The following is a 19,707-nucleotide window of genomic DNA, read 5'->3' as shown; positions in this document are numbered from 1 at the left end:
TATGACATTCTTTCCGCCCGTAGCATTGAAGGCAAGAGAAGTCAGCGAGCATCTGGCCTCCCTTGACAAAAAAGTATACAAAATGTGCCAGTCAGCATTGAGCTAAACTGTGAATAGTCTTGGCGGACCAAAAAAAAGTGTCAACGGAAGCCAGCTTGGATTTGGTGTCTCTCCTATCAAATCCCATTGAGAGCATACATCATTGACAGATAAACTTGAATTGTTGCATCTCGTTGTGGTATTGTCCTCCGGTGGCTGGCTAACCAGCTAGCTAAAATTGTCCCTTTCCTAAATTAGACATGGATGGAGATAGGGATTTGGACTTGTGGTTTTGGTTTCGGTTGACAACTCCATTGTGTCCTCCTCCCAGAGCGCTAAGAACCTTGGCGTGATCCTGGACAACAAACTGTCGTTCTCAACTAACATCAAGGCGGTGGCCCGTTCCTGTAGGTTCATGCTCTACAACATCCGCAGAGTACGACCCTGCCTCACACAGGAAGCGGCGCAGGTCCTAATCCAGGCACTTGTCATCTCCCGTCTGGATTACTGCAACTCGCTGTTGGCTGGGCTCCCTGCCTGTGCCATTAAACCCCTACAACTCATCCAGAACGCCGCAGCCCGTCTAGTGTTCAACCTTCCCAAGTTCTCTCACGTCACCCCGCTCCTCCGCTCTCTCCACTGGCTTCCAGTTGAAGCTCGCATCCGCTACAAGACCATGGTGCTTGCCTACGGAGCTGTGAGGGGAACGGCACCTCAGTACCTCCAGGCTCTGATCAGGCCCTACACCCAAATAAGGGCACTGCGTTCATCCACCTCTGGCCTGCTCGCCTCCCTACCACTGAGGAAGTACAGTTCCCGCTCAGCTCAGTCAAAACTGTTTTCGCTGCTCTGGCTCCCCAATGGTGGAACAAACTCCCTCACGACGCCAGGACAGCGGAGTCAATCACCACCTTCCGGAGACACCTGAAACCCCACCTCTTTAAGGAAAACCTAGGATAGGATAAAGTAATCCTTCTCACCCCCCTTAAAATATTTAGATGCACTATTGTAAAGTGGTTGTTCCACTGGATGTCATAAGGTGAATGCACCAATTTGTAAGTCGCTCTGGATAAGAGCGTCTGCTAAATGACTTAAATGTAAATGTAAATGTTTTACCTAATTCTCCGTACTGGCCAATGATTATAATGGCGATTTTGATCCAACCATTAATTCATACATTGTTGTGCCCCTGGCTTGAGAGCATGGCAGTTCAATATGTAGCTAGTTGTAGAAGGCTAATGTTAACTAGCTAATGTTGCCCATGAATGGAAATTAGACTGGCGAGCAAGCATTTTAGCCAGGTAGCCTATGACAACAAAAAATAAAAGTGTGTACTCTATGACTGTTTCGTCAACATGAAAAAGAGCAGGATGGCATTTGCATTTCTCTACTTGCAGGGTGAGTCGACATGTTTTTCTACTTTTTTCTACACTTACGCACACACACGCACACACACACAAACACAAACACACACATAAATCAGAACCATGGACAGCCAAATTATATTTATCTCATGTTGAATGGACTAAATTGTTTTTGGGATCATTTAGTTGTCACTGTATTAGACTAAGCAGAGTTGATTTGATGATGATGAAATGTTGAAGTTGAAATGGTGCTGGAATAGTGGAGTCAGCTCTTGTTTTCTTTACGACTTGCGGGAACTCTCTGTGGTTCTAAATCAATAGTTGTTAAGTGGTCCAAAAATGTTGGAAACATTAACCTGCTTGACCATGCTGTAGGTCATATAACTGTCTGTTGCTGTACATGCAATATGCTTTGTGGCTGTTATCTGGTTTAGTGATAAAACAAAGGTGTGGTTGAATTTATTCTGTGTCTTATTGTCTCGGCTTTTAGTCCTATATATCACGATCGCAAGACATATGAATTAACAGGTTAAGGAGCAAACAACGCAATTATCACAACACATCGGTTGTAATATGGCTTTTCTTGTGTGTGTGTGTGTGTGTGTGGCTGGGGGGGGGGCTTACCCAGTGATTTTACCCACGCACCTCTACTGGAAGAAATACACAGTCAGAGATTTGGGCAAATTAGACAACTGCAAAGCAAATGTTGCCATTCATAGTTTGCACCTCCATTAACTGGTCACGACATACCATTGCTATGAACGGAAGGTTCTCAAACCTCCCTCAGTCGGAACAGGAACCAACTTTGCCATAGTGGCCCCAAAAACATCGTGATAGATGGAGGCTAAAGACTGCTTAATCTAAATGAATCTATGGTGGCCTGGAAACACTATGGCATTGATAAAGTAGGCAATTGTTTCGAAGGAAACAACTTTGCCATCATTATCATTTTGTCAATGTACTTTAGACCGATAGCAATGTTGTCGTTAGCTAGCAAAGGTCATCAAAAACAGCTGGCCTCCTTTTGAAATGTATTGCATTTCCAAGCCACTGTAATGCACTTCTGATGAATTCACCTCTCATTGACAATGCACTGAGTAAAATGCTCGATCAGTCATGCTTCTCAGATAGGGTCTTGCTTGTTCTTGATATGAGTATAGCCATAGCTAACAACTATTGTGATCCCCTCGACAGTAAATTCAGTGCATCATTCATATAGTTGGCAGTGCTACAAATTATATAATCATGCTAGCTAATTTTTCAATTCACCTTCCAGATGTGAAATTACAAGGCTGTTCCTCAATGACCTTTTGGTTGTGAAGGTAAGGTAGCTAGCTAATCTCGTTCCCAGAGACTTCCATCAAAATGCACTGTGTGCAATAGCCTGGGGACGAGGTTACCAGCTAGCTAACTTTTTGCGAGGGAATGCAAAATAATTTGCTTTTTCCGTTTCTATGTGTCCCTTCAGGGGTTCCATAACATAGGCTACCATTAGCCTTGATAAATGAATGCTTTCGAGCAGATCACTTTTGTCAAGTGTCACCGTGTCAAGTGTCAAGTGTGTTGCATTATAGGGATACTAATAGTCAGACTTGCGCCAACATGTTGACTGCCTTAACTCTGCAAAAATCATGTGATCAAAGGTCATGAAGTTTTGACTTCAGTCAACTACAAGTTTCTGCAGGTGCTCTTCGCCAACTTCATCCTGCAGCCATGGCCTGCATTGTTGGTGGCTCTATTGTCAACCAATCATTTGGGTGTTTTTGTTTGACCCACACGAACGTGACCAAAGACAGGAACCAACTTTGCCACGATTCTTACCACGGATACAATCAAATGTGATATTTAATAAGGCTCTCTCTCACTAATTCATTATACAATGTACACAAATATGATTTCAGTTTGTGATTGTGCGATATGGGGGTTGGGGACATGTTTATTTCGACATTATAAAGAAAAATGTTTATAAACAATGGCAACACCGCCAAGTTGATCTGATCCTTGCTGTTGGAAAACCACATTAGTATCCGACTTTTGGCTGTTGCAGATCCACCTCCCCCGACTTCACTCCTTGACTTTCATCTAGTCAGTTGTGATCATCAGGGGTCCCATTGTGACAAAGCTACGTGGCTCTGAGACCACCATCAGACATACAGCCCAAACGCGCATCTCCCCACAATGCCCAACCAACGCGGCTCCGCTACCCGTCCTTGATTCATTTGAATGTGTTGACAGAAATTGTGAAAAGTCTGAAAGCCAACAGTCCAATTTTCTACCACGCTGCTGTGCATACAGGTACACATTTTGGACTATGATAAACACTTTAGCCGTACCCACTCAAATGCGCTCCATATATTTGCACACTCATATGCGCACACTCCACACCTCCACACCTCCACACTCCACACTTCCACACTCCACACCTCCACACTCCACACCTCCACACTCCACACCTCCACACTCCACACCTCCACACTCCACACTCCACACCTCCACACATCCACACTCCACACCTCCATACTCCACCTCCACACCTCCACACCTCCACACTCCACACCTCCCTTGCCTGGATGTTGTTGATGGTATTTAGAGCAGCCTACTATCGATGCGCATCCTTCCTCCTCTGTGTTGCTCTCCTTAAGAAGCTTTGACGGAGCAGATGAGCGAGGATCTATCTCTTTTATCTCACAGGGAATACATCTCCACTGCTAACCAACCAAGGAAAACCAAGCTCTTATAACGTTCTTTCGATGACAAAGCACGCATAGGCTAAAGAAAGACCTGGAAAAAGAACGGACTCAATTTTTACAGAGCTAATTTAGGGTGAGTGAGCAGCATGCAATTTGCAAATTGGACTTAAAATGTGAGATGTAACCTACGATGTCCCACACATTTTCTGGGGGCCTTCTGTTTTGGAAAATATATAAGGCATATATATAAGATCACTAAATGCAATGGTTGAAAATGTACTGTAATGTATTGTTATACTTGAGTAAAAGTAAAGATAAACTTTTACTTGAGTCATTTTCTATTAATGTAAGTAAGCCAGTAAAAAGTAAATTATTTTCTTTAGGAATGTAGTGAAGTAAATGTAAAAGTTGTCAAAAATATAAATAGTAAAGTAAAGTACAGTTTCCCCCATAAACAACTTAAGTAGTACTTGAAAGTATTTTTACTTAAGTACTTTACACCACTGACTATATGTGAATACCTTTCTTAATGGACATTCTTCACGATGCAGGTTTTGGAAACTGTGTGCCTGTTGTAACCTCCTCGAAGGTTAACTGGCTTTACATTACAAAAATTGTGAATTTCAGAAAGTATTGTAACAATTCCATTTACTGTAAACACCTGATGGCAAACTTTGTTTCATATGGCTTTGCCCAAAATTGTCTGAGATGTTTCCAATCATTGTATAATATAATAAAATAGAATTTTAAAATTAGTCAGGAATTGGTGGGAAATGTACTTAATTTCATTCAAATATCGTAAGATTTGATTGCAGATTTACAATTGAAAAATACATGTGATGCTAAATCCCTTAACAATGTATGACAATTAGAAATTACATTGTTTATCATGTTACCATGTTATTTGCATTGTGCACACTTTCCTTCCCCGAGTGAGAATAGGATGGCAGCTACTACAACCCTCTCACCTTAACTTATGGTGCAGCTCATTACATTGTTCCACTCTCAAGTGATTTTACTGTCTAAAAGGAGTCAGATTGCGTTTGTTATAGCGATACCTCACGTTTGGGTATCAGGCAGCACCCACAGACCCAGGAGGAATAATGATTATTCTGGTAAGTGATATGGGTCTCAAGGTAGATTTACATGAGTAAAATATGTATGTTAGTCTGGGTCATAGCCCAGCGATCATGCCCTGCTCCCTCTGTGTGAAGTTGGGCATGGCCTGCATTCTTTAGGGCTGATAATGGGCCCTGATATGCCTGACAGGCTATGACAGCTCATTGCCTTGACAGAGCCTCTCTTGCAGTAACACTCGCACTTTCTAACTAGCACTGAATAGGCTGATTGTTTGCTGACTGTGGCGTGGATTGGACCATTGCTTATCACTAACCCTGTTTAAAAGAGTTTCTAATATTGCTGTGGCTGCATGCAAAGACCGAAGTGCAGAAACACCTGGCATGTAGGGGAATGGTCTTTTTTTAAATCCAGGTTTACAGACTTCATAACACTGTTTTCTCTGGCCTGTCAATGGAGGATATTTCATGTTTATGTGGCATGTTTTGCGTTGTTTTCCATGACACCTGTGTCGGGGTCGTGTGTGTTTTTATTTTGCATCCAACCGGCATTATGAAACATTGCATTTTTAACTGAAGTCTGGAAAGCGTCACGTATCAGACACGAGAGGAGAGGAGAGAGGCTGTTGTTTTTTCCTCATAAAAATCCAATGTAAAAGCTATATCTCGGAATGTTAACGTACCACCAAAATCTCCAGTAGCAGCCTATAGAGGACATAGGTGTGAATTACCACTGCTCTATCTACTGATGTCGAAACCCCACCTCCGCAATTACCCAGTTGAAAGCAGTGTATGCGTTGTGTGTATGCCTTTGATCCGCAAGTTCCAAGGACTGACTCTCGCGTCAGCTGTTCACTCTCTTTACATATGTCAGTTATATTTTCAACCTCAAAACATCTACATTTTACATGACACATTCTGCTCAACTGAGTGGAGCCCTGTGTTTGTAAATCATCTTGGGATAGCACAATGTCCTAAATTAGGATTAAGGAGAGAAGTCATTTAGGATGCTGTTGGTGGTCCTGCAAGGACACCTGCCTCTCTACTTGGCTCTACTTGAATTGATGGCTGTCAAAGGGTGTAAATATTGTCTTGGCTCCCATTCAAATTGACCGTATAGAATGACTGGATGTGGGTTGGCACGTCCTTCTTTGTGACATACGATGGGCAACAGTTTTTGTTCTGAGAGAGGTGGAGCCACATAGGTCTGTCTTATCAGGTAGAGTTAAGGAATACGTTACCTCAGGTTAAGCGCTCTTGGGGATGCAGATATTTTCAAGAGGGACAGAAATCACAAAATACAGAAGAATTGGTAAACATGTACAGTCTGGACATGTCTTTACAGTCATATAAGCCATTGCTTTTATTTATGAAAGTATTACCAGACATACACTGATTTGTATATCCCCGTTAAGATCTGGACTCCTTCTACGTATTTTTTCTGTTGCATCTCCCATGAGATGGTAGATTAAGTGAATAATTACTTCGGCAGAAAAGCTGCTCTTGATGGGGTCAAAGGTGAAGGAAATAGCCCAGCAAATCAGACCATACTAACTATGTCTCCATTAACTTGCCCAGTGATTTTTTTTTTGTCGACGTGTAGAAAGTTCACATTGAAAATGGATGTACCAATTGCCTGCTATGGTCCGCTTCATCCGAAATGTCTTGTGTCGATAACAACTGCTGACCATATTGATGTCACCCCCCCCCCCCCCCCGTGACTGCACTGTTTGTTGTCCATAGCTTATGCCTGCCCATACCATAACCCCACCGCCACCATGGAGCACTCTGTTGACACAGCATTGACATCAGCAAACCGATCGCCCACAAGACGCCACACACGCTGTCTGCCATCAGCCCGGTACAGGAGTTGAAACCGGGATTCATCCATGAAGAGCACACTTCTCCAGTCTGCCAGTGAGGTGAGAATTTGCCCATTGAAGTCGGTTACAACTCCTAACTGCAGTCAGGTAAAGACCCTGGTGAGGAGCTTCCCTTAGACGGTTTCTGACAGTTTGTGCAGAAATTCTTTGGTTGTACAAGACCACAGTTTCATCAACTGTCCGAGTGGCTGGTCTCAGATGATACTGCATGTGAAGAACCCAGATATGGAAGTCCTGGGCTGGCATGGTTACACGTGGTCTGCGGTTTTGAAGCTGGTTGAAAGGAATTCTCTATAACAACATTGGAGGCGGCTTATGGTAGAGAAATTAACATACATTTATCTGACAACAACTCTGGTGGACATTCCTGCAGTCAGCATTCCAATTATACGTTCCCTCAAAACTTAAGACATCTGTGGCATTGTGTTGTGTGACAAAACTGCACATTTTAAAGTGACCTTTTTTATTGTCCCCAGCACAAGGTGTACCTGTGTAATGATCATGCTGTTTAATCAGCTTCTTGATAGGCCACACCTGTCAGGTTGATGGATTATCCTGGCTCAGGAGAAATGCTCACTAACAGGGATGTAAACAAATTTGTTAAAACATTTGAGAGAATAAGCTTTCTGTGCGTATGGAAAATGTCTGGGATATTTTATTTCAGCTTATGAAACATGGGACCAACACTTTACATGTTGTATTTATATTTTTGTTCAATGTAAATAGTTTGTGATTACTGGCTAGTAATGGCCACTGTGATATTTACGGTCAATTTGAGCTGCGGACCAGGAATGGAGCATTGCCAGCCACACCGAAGGGAAAAGCAAGGATGTAGCCTAATGTGAAATACATAGTAGAAATCTCTTTCGCCCCTCCACTCCTCAGACTTTCCATCTTTCACCGTGGGAATATGGCTTAATTAACAAATAGACAGTCCTCTGAGGAAAACCAAGAGGGAGGGAAAATATGGTTTCATTTGGGTTTAGTCAGTCTACTAATGCAGCATCTACATACAGCATGTCGCTGCATAGACTCAAGCAGAGAAAATGAAGCATGAACCATTTGCTGAATGGCTGTGAGGGAAATTCACATCTCCCCACTGAGTATAATGAAACCACTGCAAAGGTCAGCAAGAACCATATTCCCATGGGTGACAATTACTAAAGCCATGGAAATCATAATGTATTATTTAAGTAATGTAGCCAAATGCTTGTAATAACAACTTCTTCTGGGAAGCATATTTTGGGTTGTGTGTGTGTGTGTGTGTGTGTGTGTGTGTGTGTGTGTGTGTGTGTGTGTGTGTGTGTGTGTGTGTGTGTGTGTGTGTGTGTGTGTGTGTGTGTGTGTGTGTGTGTGTGTGTGTGTGTGTGTGTGTGTGTGTGTGTGTGTGTGTGTGTGTGTGTGTGTGTGTGTGTGTGTGTGTGTGTGTGTGTGTGTGTGTGTGTGTGTGTGTGTGTGTGTGTGTGTGTGTGTGTGTGTGTGTGTGTGTGTGTGTGTGTGTGTGTGTGTGTGTGTGTGTGTGTGTGTGTGTGAAAATAATATTTGCTTAGAGGAGATGTCAGTACATTCAAATGTCAGTACATTGTTTTACCTGAGGGAAAATTTGGAGAAACCAGGGATCCGCATAAGGCAATTGGATTAGTTTATAGAAGTCCCATTCACACAGTGAAGAGGCCGGAGAGCACTCAAATACCATTTTGAGAAAATAGGTCATTCGCCAATCAAAGAACACAAGTGTAAAAGCCCATTTTTACAAGCAGAAAAATGTGAGTGAGCACCGCCGTCAAAGGAAATCCTCACATCCTACTGAAAGTGTGGCAGAGATCCGGGTACATGACTGCATCTTCAAAAAGCTCAAATTGAAGGAGATCTTTAAATTATAGCATTAAATTAATATTTCACCCCCGCTTGATCCATGGTGTAATTTTGCTAGATGCTGTATGTCAATCTTCAACTAGTCATTGATTGGATGACTACAGAGAGATGTGACAGATTATTACAGAAACCTATCAGTTTGCCTTCCATAGAACCTGGTCTGATAAGGTTAAACCACACTAACGAATTGTTGTCCTTGTTGTATATAGTGTGCGGTTATTGCGTGTTTTCAGTAATGTGAGAAAAAAAACAGTCAACAAGAAAAGTGTGAAGTGAGTGAACAAAGTGGTCACGTCATGCTTCATGTGCATGCAGATGAAAATAACGGGTCGAATGCTGGGTTGTTGGCCAACGGGTACTGTTCTTATTACAAACACAGTCTATTTGAAGGTACTATGATCATTCCATGAAGCATCTTCTATGTTGATCTTTTGATGCAAGACGAAACATCCGTTTATTTTGCGTCAAAAACCCCCAGTGAGGTGAGCATGACCCTCGCCAGCCACTAAATTTAGCTCTGTTCCTGTACAACACCGTGTGGATGGGGAATACGCAGCACTGTACCAATGACGCTCATGTAGGACTTGGTATCCAAGGCAACAAACAACAGAACAGAATGGTCAGATTAGGCAGTGAAGCGTGAAGAAGAAGAATAGGAACAAATGTGTCCGACTCATAACCAATAAAGTCAGAAGCTGGAACACAAGGGACCTACTACGTCCTTCCTCTTCAGTCAACAGCCAGATCAAACAGGTAAGAAGAGCCCAGCTATCTCAGCTGTTCTCACCAGTGATTTCATGTAGTTTTCCCATTCCCTTGCAGTTCTGTTGTGGAATCTGTTGTCCTAGGTGCTGATGGTAACGATCAGTGTTGGCTGGGAACTGGACCTCACGATATGATATTATCACGATACTTCAGATATTTATTGCGATTCCCACGGTTCTATATGTATTGCGATTCAATACTGGGATTTTATTGCAATTTGATGTTCCAAACATATTACTCACCATATGTCTGCTGCAGAGGGACAAGAGAGAGCCGTGAGAAAATGAGTTTGGATCAGTCATGGAAATAAAATATCTGGAAACAAATTGGCTCCTTATTTAAAAAGAAGATGGAGAAAAATATGTCAAGGAAAATTAACTGGAGTTTTGGTGCAGGTACAGCCAACTACAGGGAAAATAAGATTGCAATATATATCATCAAAAAGAATATCCTGATATTTAACTGTATCGATCCCCCCCCCCCCCACATTACTAACATTCAGGGGTGAAAGTAGATGTAATTTGAAAGTGGTATGGGACTTCTTATCTATGTGTCACATAGATAAAAACAATTATAGAGTGTAGATGTAATCATCGAATTGCATGTAGAATCCCTATTCATTTCATATGATCTCTGTGTGCCTAGTAGACCTAGTAAAGATGTGTCATATGACTTCTGACATGTGGTATCTTTTAATTTGGCATTAACACAACCAGTCTTGATGTGTTCATCTGATTGTCAATCATTAAAAAAAAGCGCTCCTGTAGGCTACCTGCGCACGTTCGTCCGCTCATCAAATAATTCCAGCATCCAAACAGTGTACTGTGCACCCACAATTTGATGAACGGAAAGAGACGTCTGTTACAAAACACCTACACGTGTATTGTAATGATACTTGTGGCATGAATTGATGAGTCCACTGTTGTCCGCGCGCATTTCGGTATCGGCCACTAATCTCCACCTTGGCAAAATGTAATTGTTCTCATAGAAGCACACTGCAATTTGGAGCGTACGTATACTATCCAGTTTCAAGTCAATTCGCTCATATGCGGCTGGCATGCAGTAAAGTTAGTTTACTTTCACCCCTGGCAACGATATATGTTTGTGTTTTATACAATATCTAGTCTGTATTGAGGTTGATTTAATCAAATTCCTCAAAGCGGGGATAATACACAGCGATGGTCTTACCGTTCCAAAAGGCAACATCTGTTTCCTAGCCTGAACATCTCCCCCATCACTAGTGCTCCATAAGCCTTAACCTTCGTGGGCTCCAGGCTCGTGCCAGGGATCAGGCATCAGGGCCATGCCTGCGTCAGACGGCAGGTAACCTAGTGGTTAGAGCGTTGGCCCAGTAACCGAAAGGTTGCAAGTTCGAATCCCCGAGCTGTTGTTCTGCCCCTGAACAAGGCAGTTGACTGGCTGTTCCTAGGCTGTCATTGAAACTAAGAATTTGTTAACTGACATACCTCGTTAAAATATTTTTTTTTAAAGACCTGGGAGACGGGAGAATAGTTGACCTGGTTATTGTATGGTACTTACATTATTACGAGAGAGAATGACATTTTATTTTATTTAACCTTTATTTAACCAGGTAGGCAAGTTGAGAACAAGTTCTCATTTACAACTGCGACCTGGCAATGAAATGAGCTACTGACAGCCAGACCACCCAATTGTACAGTTCACGATGCCTTATTACTCCATAACGAAATTTGAAGTCTCTGTAGCTCCCAAGCCATTACTCTCAGATAAAGACTGGTTGTGTCCAAATACCCATACAAACTTAAACTGCGTACTCATCGTCCCATATTATTTAGCACTAACCGTTTAGTAAAAGTATGCAGTATGCTACCGCCACAACGCAGTAGCATCTCAGCTCTTGACTGGCTGAGTAGATGGGGCGGGGCCGAGTGCAGGTGGATATTTCCAAATTCAACAGACAAACATCGCATGAACCAGCCTGATAATTGCTCATTTCCAATTCGGTGGATTTATCTAAACTCTGAATTGAATAGGAATGGAGTTATAGGCCTACATAGGCTGTTTAAAGCCAGACTACCACATTCTACCTGTACTGTAGGCCGTGTAATCTACCTATCCTATTACAAAAGTAATAGGTAAGAAATAAACAGATTATTTAGTTTAATTTCAACATATTTAGTGAAACCAAAGTTCTGTAACATGTATAAATGAAATCAAATAGCCAGAAGTGTTCAAATGTTCAAAGCAAAAGGCTACAAATCAGAAACGCTGGACAGCAACATAATAAACTAAAGCACTGAAATCCTGGTATCCTGGTATCCTGGTATCCTGGTATCCTAGCCTACAAAAGTAAAACAATCCATGTGTTCAAATCAAAAAGCCTGATTAGCATGACATCAATAAAGCAGCCACATTTCGAGTCCCCGGTGCCGACACAATTAGAAATCAAAAGATGGTTTAGTATTTAATTTCAAAGCTCTGACAAAGGGCAAGAGAACAAGAAATACTTGTCAATGATAAGAAAAAAAATAGATATATATTTTTAAGACTTCTTCTGCGATGTAGAAGAAAAACTATTTAGCCTACATTTGAATACCACCGCAGAAGCTTTGCTTTTAGGCATCATCCTAATTCAGTAGCCATGTTTTATTGTTTGGCTACCTGGAGAGAACGAGGTTCTATCACTCACAGCCCACCCCTTCCAAACTACTCAAGGAAGAGCCAAAATGATTATAACATCCTGGCATTTAACCCATACTTGATTTTTTGAAAATGGAAATACTATAAAACATTGTATTTTCTCATGCGTCATGCCGCAATTGCTTTCCATCCCGCTATTCCTTGCGCATCCCCATATCTAATTGATCAGCTGTTGTCAAAGCCGAAATTAGTGTTACATCAGGGCATTTAAAGTATACTCAAAATCATTTGAATCGGATAAAGGAGATTGCATGTAAACCCATGCTAAAAAAAATTATGTGTATGTGTATTGCAAGTTATGTTGATTATTTGAGCCTCGCCAGGGGAAGGAAATCCATGGCTCAGGGGTGGAGCCAGCGACCTGCAAGATATTACCCCTCAACTACCAATCCCCTCACCTCTCCCTGCTGTCTGTCATACACACACCCAGCTCTGTCCAGGAGGGAGGGGCGGTCCAGCTCCTTAGAGCACCTCTCCTGGAGAGGGCATCAGCATTTCCATGGGCTGCACCTGATCTGCTTCTTGGTGAGGGGGCGGGCCAGTCCCGAATCGCCTCCACTGACTCTTTCTCCCAATGGGCCTCCTGCAGCGCCTCCTTCTGAAGGGAGATCTCCTGCTCCCTCCTAGCTAGCTGCTCCTGTAAGGGGGTGGCCTTCTCTGTCTGAGTGCTGGGCTGCAGGTCTTTTGCTGCTTGGATGGTCTCCATTTTCAGAGTGGCCTCCTCTCTGCTCTTCTCCTCCTGATCCCTCAGAGCAGTCTCCAGGCTCTGCTGTAGCTCTGCAGCTTTCTGCTGATTGAGGGTCACCTCCCCCTCTCAGAGCATCTACTGCCTCCTCCTGGAGGGCTGCAGCCTGGGCCTCCTGCAAGACCTTCTGTAGGGAGCTGTCCTCCTGCTGCTTGACAAGCTGCTCCTTCATCTCTCTAAGGCCTGTTTTTCCTCCTACTGCCTGGCTAAATCCTTCCTAATAGCAACCTAGGCTCTGCTGGAGCTCTGCAGATCTCTGGTGGAGGGACACCTCCCCTCTCAGTACCTCCATGGCCTCCATCTCCTGGAGGACTGTGGCCTGCACCTTCTGCAGCAGTCCCTTCTGTAGGTAGTTGTCCTCCTGCTGCTTGGCCAAGCGGCGCAAGATTTCCTTTTTCAGAACCTTGTAATGCGTCACCTGGTGAACCGTCAGATCCTGATAGGTCTTCTGTGCCGTGCCTGATAGGAAGGGTGTCAGTAGGCAGGCCCATTGCTCATGGGGCCATTTCTCCCTTGCCGCTGTCCTCTCAAAGGCTTCTAGGTAAGCCTCGATGTCGTCAGCCTATGTCAGCTTCAGTAGAAACCTACTGGGTTTGAGACGAGAGACTGTTGCGCCTGTCGTTATGCCGGCCTGGGCGGCTGTCAGCTGGTTGAGGTCAGCTCGCATGAGAGTGGTCTGCTGACGCTGTTATTCCAGCAGCTCCCTCTGCATAGCCTGCTGTGCTTTGTTTGCCTCCACCAGCTGTCTCACCAATGCTTCCATTGTGCTCTGTGTTTCTTTAGTAATTGAGCTTGGTTTGTTTTGACTGCATTCTCCACCATATGTAGCAGGTTCAAGGGTGTGGGGTTTCCACGTCACCAAGTTCAGTAATAAAACTTGCACCAGTAGCACAACTAGAATGAACATGGGAAGTTAATTAGGGGTTTTTGTACACTGGGGAAGAAGGGGAATTCACCAATTACTTCACAGTCCCGAAGCTGTTCTCATTGTCCGTTCCGTTCTCCAGGGGTAAACCTCATGCTCGGGTCCTCAGCCAATCCGGTCCAATACACAAGGCTGGTAATCCGACAGTCCAGCTCACAATGGGTAATCACACAGATATTGCTCTTGCTTCTCTCACTCTTCATCACTCTCTTGGTTCATTGCTCTGTCCTTTGTCCCCAAGCACTCCCTGGCTTAACGAGCTACAGCCTTGCCTCGTTGGGGCAGGAAGTCCATATAAGGCTCGGGGGTGGAGCCAGCGACCTGCAAGATTTTTCCCCTCAATAACCACTCCCCTCACCTCTCCCTGCCATCTATCACAATACATATACATTTAGCATTTGTTTATGGTGTAGTTTACTGATTGTTGCACCCTGAATTATAGTCCTAAACAGACCCTGGATCAGACAGCTGATATTACTGTAACGCAGATTCTTTGAAGAACTATAGGTTTCCATCCAATTGGCGACAGATTTTCATGCGCATATTCTAAAATCTTCATAAAAACAACATGGGCATTTTCCCACCAGAGATATGTTTCCATCAAATTGACTTGTTGCGGATAAAAAGCTTTGTGTGATGACGTAGTGCACATAAAAATATCTTGCATAGAGCCCCGAATTGATTATCCCTTTTATTCCAAGGCTATAATTTAACGTAATTGCCACTTGCAATGTGTTAATTTGCCAATAGAAATGTGTTCAACATTCACTGAAGTAGCTAGCAAGTTTACTAGAAAGCTTCAGTAGTTACCTTGGTAACCAAACAAACAGACTTGCTAGTTTAGCTAACCAAACCATCAGTCCTAGCTTGCTATTATGAAAATCGAATTCAACAATGTCAATAATGTTTTCAATTCGTCTTTTGCTTTCAAAAGAAGCTCGAACATAGAACTATAGTCATTGTTATTCTACTGTGCTGATACACCGTGCATTATAGGGAAATAATGCACATGCTAGAATGCCCTTCAAGCCAATCCGAAAAGAGTATTCGACAATGCCATAGTCCAATTGTATTTGTCAAACGGCAGCCAAGCATCGACCATCATGTCACCAGAATAAGACCCTTGATATTTCTTGAAAAGGAGCATCAAGATCACAGTGCACTTTCGCCACCCTGTGAAGTTCATCATAACTTATTTCATGTGTAGCCTTAATAAACTGCATGCTTTCCCAAGTCGTAGTGGGAGGACCACACAACAAATCCTACTTCCTTATTTTCTCTATTATTGGACCATGAAGGTGTTTCCACCGCCATTTCTCGCATAATACATTTTACAGACACAAAAAAAGATCCCACCTTTGTATCGCGTATTTTCTTTTGTCGTCATTTGGAAAGTTTACCGATAAAATGTGCTGCTTCCATCAAGCCTGTCGTGACATTTTTTATCCAACATGTACTTTACTCGCATAGAAAAGGTGGGATGGAAACCTGGTTAGTGCGTAACAGTGTTGTGACGAGGCTTTTTGCATATTCATGATTAGCACAGAGGCTCAGACAATACAGCGAAGACTGATGAATGTTTATGCATTATGCTAAGCAGTATTTCTATTAGCTATATCAGTATCACCACTGATTGATGCTGTGTCTCGCACTTGTTATGTTTGCTGAATCTGAATTGGATGAATGCTTTGCTTAGAAAACAAAATAATAGAATAAAAAGTGAACAAGGGTTATTGTTGCTGTCCTCTTATTCAGACATGAAACCATTTTTAAAAGTGACCCCTGAGCCAACACTTCACTATTGGAACAAGAGCTGCATAGCAAAACCATAATGGGATTGTAGAACAAGGGGGAATGTCATTATGAAGCCGTTATATAAGCTAATTTGGCGTGTGTGTGTGTTTTATAAGAGTGTGCTTGTGTTACACCCCCAGCGTCCCCCCTGCAGGCGCTCCCCACAGTTTAGGAACCATTGGGTAAGAGACAGCCAGGCAGGCAGCCTTTGTGGTGGTCGTTCCCCTAGGATCCATGCTTGAGAAGGGGTCTCAGCATGTGAAGAGTGGCAGGCTGTACTTTGGACTTGAAACTACTAACACATCTCTGTTTTAGCATACAGTACCAGGGAGTGATGCTGAGCTCTGCAGCTTTCAGATGGAAGAGAAAGGAGGTGTGCATACTGTATACAGGCTATACTGTTATGCTGTTTATGCACAGAACATGTTTAGCTACGAAATACATATGTTTCAAATGTATATCTGCCTTATTCCATATTGTTCAGAGTGCATATGTGAGCATGTGTCTTTGGCTATATTCTCTTACGCCTGACTGTCTCGTCCCTTGATTTCTAGAAGTCTTCAAAAATGGCTCCTCAGATAGTGGATTGTGAACACGAACATTCTCCTTTCCCCCTTATGTTCCCCGTATAGTGTCCTATAAAGGGTTAATAATGCAGTTAATTAAATATTCATTCGGTTAGACACTACACATATCAACAGATAATCCTACACTGGAAGGTGATGAAATCCAACCTTTCTACGGGAGTAAAGTACATGTCGGGTGAAAAATATCATGACAGGCCTGATGGATTCAGCGAATCTGTCGGTAAACATTCCAAATCAAAAGGTGGGATATTTGTGTCTGTAAAAATGAATTATGCGAGCAATGACAGTGGAAACATCTTTATGCGCAAATATTGATACAATAACCATCATATCGAAGTAAACTTGGGGTCACGCGATTATATGTTGTGTGGTCCTCCCACTACGACTCGGGAAAGCACGCAGTTTATTAGGCTACAGATGAAATAAGTTATGATGAACATCACAGGGTGGTGAAAGTGCACGGTGATGAGCTTGATGCTCCTTTCCAATAAGTATTGAGGGTCTTATTCTGGTGACATGCTTAGCTGCCGTTTGACAAACCGAAATAATCTTGCTCTTTTTGTTCATAATGATCTCATCATGTAAACTATACCCACACTGTATCTGCGAGCTGTAGGCTGGAACGCACATGTCAAGATCAGAGTGGGCACATTCACTATATAACACAAAAAATTTTAGTGACAAAACCATCAGTAGAGTTAAATGCCATGAAAACCCATTTCACTTTTTTATTTGGTATATGGGAATTTAACCGCAAAAGGTTATTTTTTATGTGCACAATGTCATCCATCACACAGTGCCTTTTATCTGCAATAATGGGAAAACATCTGTGGTGGGAAAATGCGAATACTGGAATATTCATATGAAAATCTGTTGCCTATTTGATGAAAACGTAGCTACTGATACACACTACATAGGCTACTGTTTAAGGCTAGGCTACATTTGCATTCTCCATATGCCAGTGCCAATACATCCAATGTAGCCTACAGTTGACAATACTGGCCTCCTTCCCTCATCATTCATACGACGGAGCAAACAGAAACACATTTGCAGAGGCTTATTTTAGGGCATGTATGGAAGGTCAAAACAAAAATGAATGTATTCACACACAAGCAGCTTATGAAAATGTGCTGGCACACCTGCTGGCTCTGCTCTTTCATTATCTCCTTACAGCCACGTAGAATATCGAATATGAATGCTGGGATCAATGTGCTGCTAGGTGACAGCAGATTACAGGTCTCGTGTGGCTTAGTTTGTAAAGCAATGTGCTTGCAATGCCAGGGTTGTAGGTTTGATTCCAATGGGGGGAAAAGTATGCACTCACTACTGTAAGTCGCTCTGCATAAGAGTGTCTGCTGAATGACTAAGATATTTAACAGTCACAAACATAGATAGCCCTGCATGTGTTGCTACTAAGGGATTGCCAGAGAGTGCAACGCTATTATGTCTAAAACAAACATTTGGGGAGTGATGTTGTCGATCTAATCTCAAACTGAGAAAGGTCTTGACTACCTTAAAGAGCTAGTGTCCCTCATGTCAGAACTTACTTGCTGTCAAATTTACAGCTAAAATCAAGACAGATATGACAACCCTTGTATGTCATTGTCCCTTTGTTTTTTACTTCTGAACTCTTTTGTTGTAAATTTGACAGTAGATACATTTATTCCAGGTACTGTAGAAGCAGTGTTATGTAGAAGTCTGTGGCAACTGTGATGGAAGTCTAACTGTAAGGTACATTTAGACTGATGTGTGTGTGAGGTTATCAGGAAGGCGGGGTAAGGTAAGGGCGAATGCCTGTATGGATATTACTACACATCATTGAAACTGCTAATCTTGAGGGGAGAAAATACAACAGGCGGTATTCACTGTAAGGAAAGCTGTCAAATGTCACAGTTATATGCGACAGCCTATATTTCATGTATAGTCTAGCTGAGGCTTCCCAACCCCTAAAGGTCGATTAGCTTGACGGAGCGTGACATTTTTTAATGAAGGGACAGGCCAATGTAGCATGTCCATTCTTCTGTCATGGAATGGGTTTGTGTCTCTTGTGGAGTGGGTCTGGATTAGTATACACAATGGACTAGTACCACTATACTTATGAATGGAAAATAGTTACAGTATATCAAAACATTAATTATATTAGTAAAGTTGCAGAACATATGACAACACAGAACAAATGGTCCATGTACTAAAGATTAAGATCGAATCCATCTACGCCGGCTCTGATGCTCATCAGATTTGGCAGGGCTTGCAAACTATCCTGGATTTAAAAGGGAAACCCAGAGCTAAATGCCCTCTATGCTCTCAACACTATGCAAGCAACACTGAACCATGCATGAGAGCACCAGCTGTTCCGAGTAAGACCAGGACTACCAGGACACGGAAGGATTACCAGGACGCGTACTAGGAGCATTTGCTGACCAGCTACCAAGTGTCTTGACTGAAATTTTCAACCTCTCCCTGATCTAGTCTGTAATACCTTCATGTTTCAAGCAAACCACCATAGTCCCTGTGACAAGAATGCCAGATAACCTGTCTAAATTACTATTGCCTCGTAGCACAAAACATGAAATGGACCCACACCAATTCGCGTCACACCAATTTGCATCGCCTCCAAGCTCATCACTAAACCAAGGAACCTTGGACTGAACACCTCCCTCTGCAACTGGATCCTGGACTTCTTGATGGGCCACCCCCCCATCCTTAAGTTTAATGACAACACAACGGGGGTAGCCTTGATCTCCGCGGCCGACGAGACCGCCTATAGGGAGGAGGTCGGAGATCTGGCACTACACTGCCAACAATCTCTCCTTGAACATCAGCAAGAAAAAATAACTAATCGTGGACTACACGCCCCATTTACATTGACAGAGTTATAGGGGAGCTTTGAGAGGTTTGAGAGCTTTCTCGGGTTCCACAACACTAAGGATCTATCATGGTCCACACACACCAACACAGTCATGAAGAGGACATGACAGCTCCTCATCCCCCTCAGGAGGCTGAAAAGATTTGGCATGGGCCCTCAGATCTTGAAAAAGTTCTACAGCTGTACCATTGAGAGCATCTTGACTAGCTGCATCACCGCTTGGTATGGCAACTGCTTGGCATCAGACCGCAAGGTGCTACAGAGTGTAGTGAGTACGGCCCAGTACATCATTGGGGCTGAGCTCCCTGCCATCCAGGACATCTATACCAGGCGGTGTCAGAGGAGGTCATAAGAATTGGCAAAGACTCCAACCACCCACGTCTCATAGACTGTTTTTTCTGCTACGGCATGACAAGCGG

General features: G+C 43.0%; 1 protein-coding gene across 2 annotated transcripts in view; it reads left to right on the top strand.

Annotated features, from left to right (window-relative positions):
* Positions 1-3,939: 3,939 nt before the first annotated feature.
* Positions 3,940-19,707, top strand: part of LOC124020942 (caM kinase-like vesicle-associated protein) — a 46,986-nt gene continuing 31,218 nt past the window's right edge. Inside the window, exon 1 of one of the 2 annotated variants that reach the window (XM_046336265.1) lies at positions 3,940-4,226. The gene's annotated coding sequence lies outside the window, so the exon portion shown is untranslated. Of the gene's footprint in view, positions 4,227-9,482; positions 9,681-19,707 lie in introns of those variants that run through there. The other variant, XM_046336258.1, reaches the window with a different exon arrangement.

This window comes from Oncorhynchus gorbuscha, linkage group LG03, assembly GCF_021184085.1.
Source record: "Oncorhynchus gorbuscha isolate QuinsamMale2020 ecotype Even-year linkage group LG03, OgorEven_v1.0, whole genome shotgun sequence".
NCBI lineage: Eukaryota > Metazoa > Chordata > Actinopteri > Salmoniformes > Salmonidae > Oncorhynchus > Oncorhynchus gorbuscha.
The sequence above is the reverse complement of the archived record's forward strand: the minus strand, read 5'-3'. Positions and strand labels throughout refer to the sequence as shown.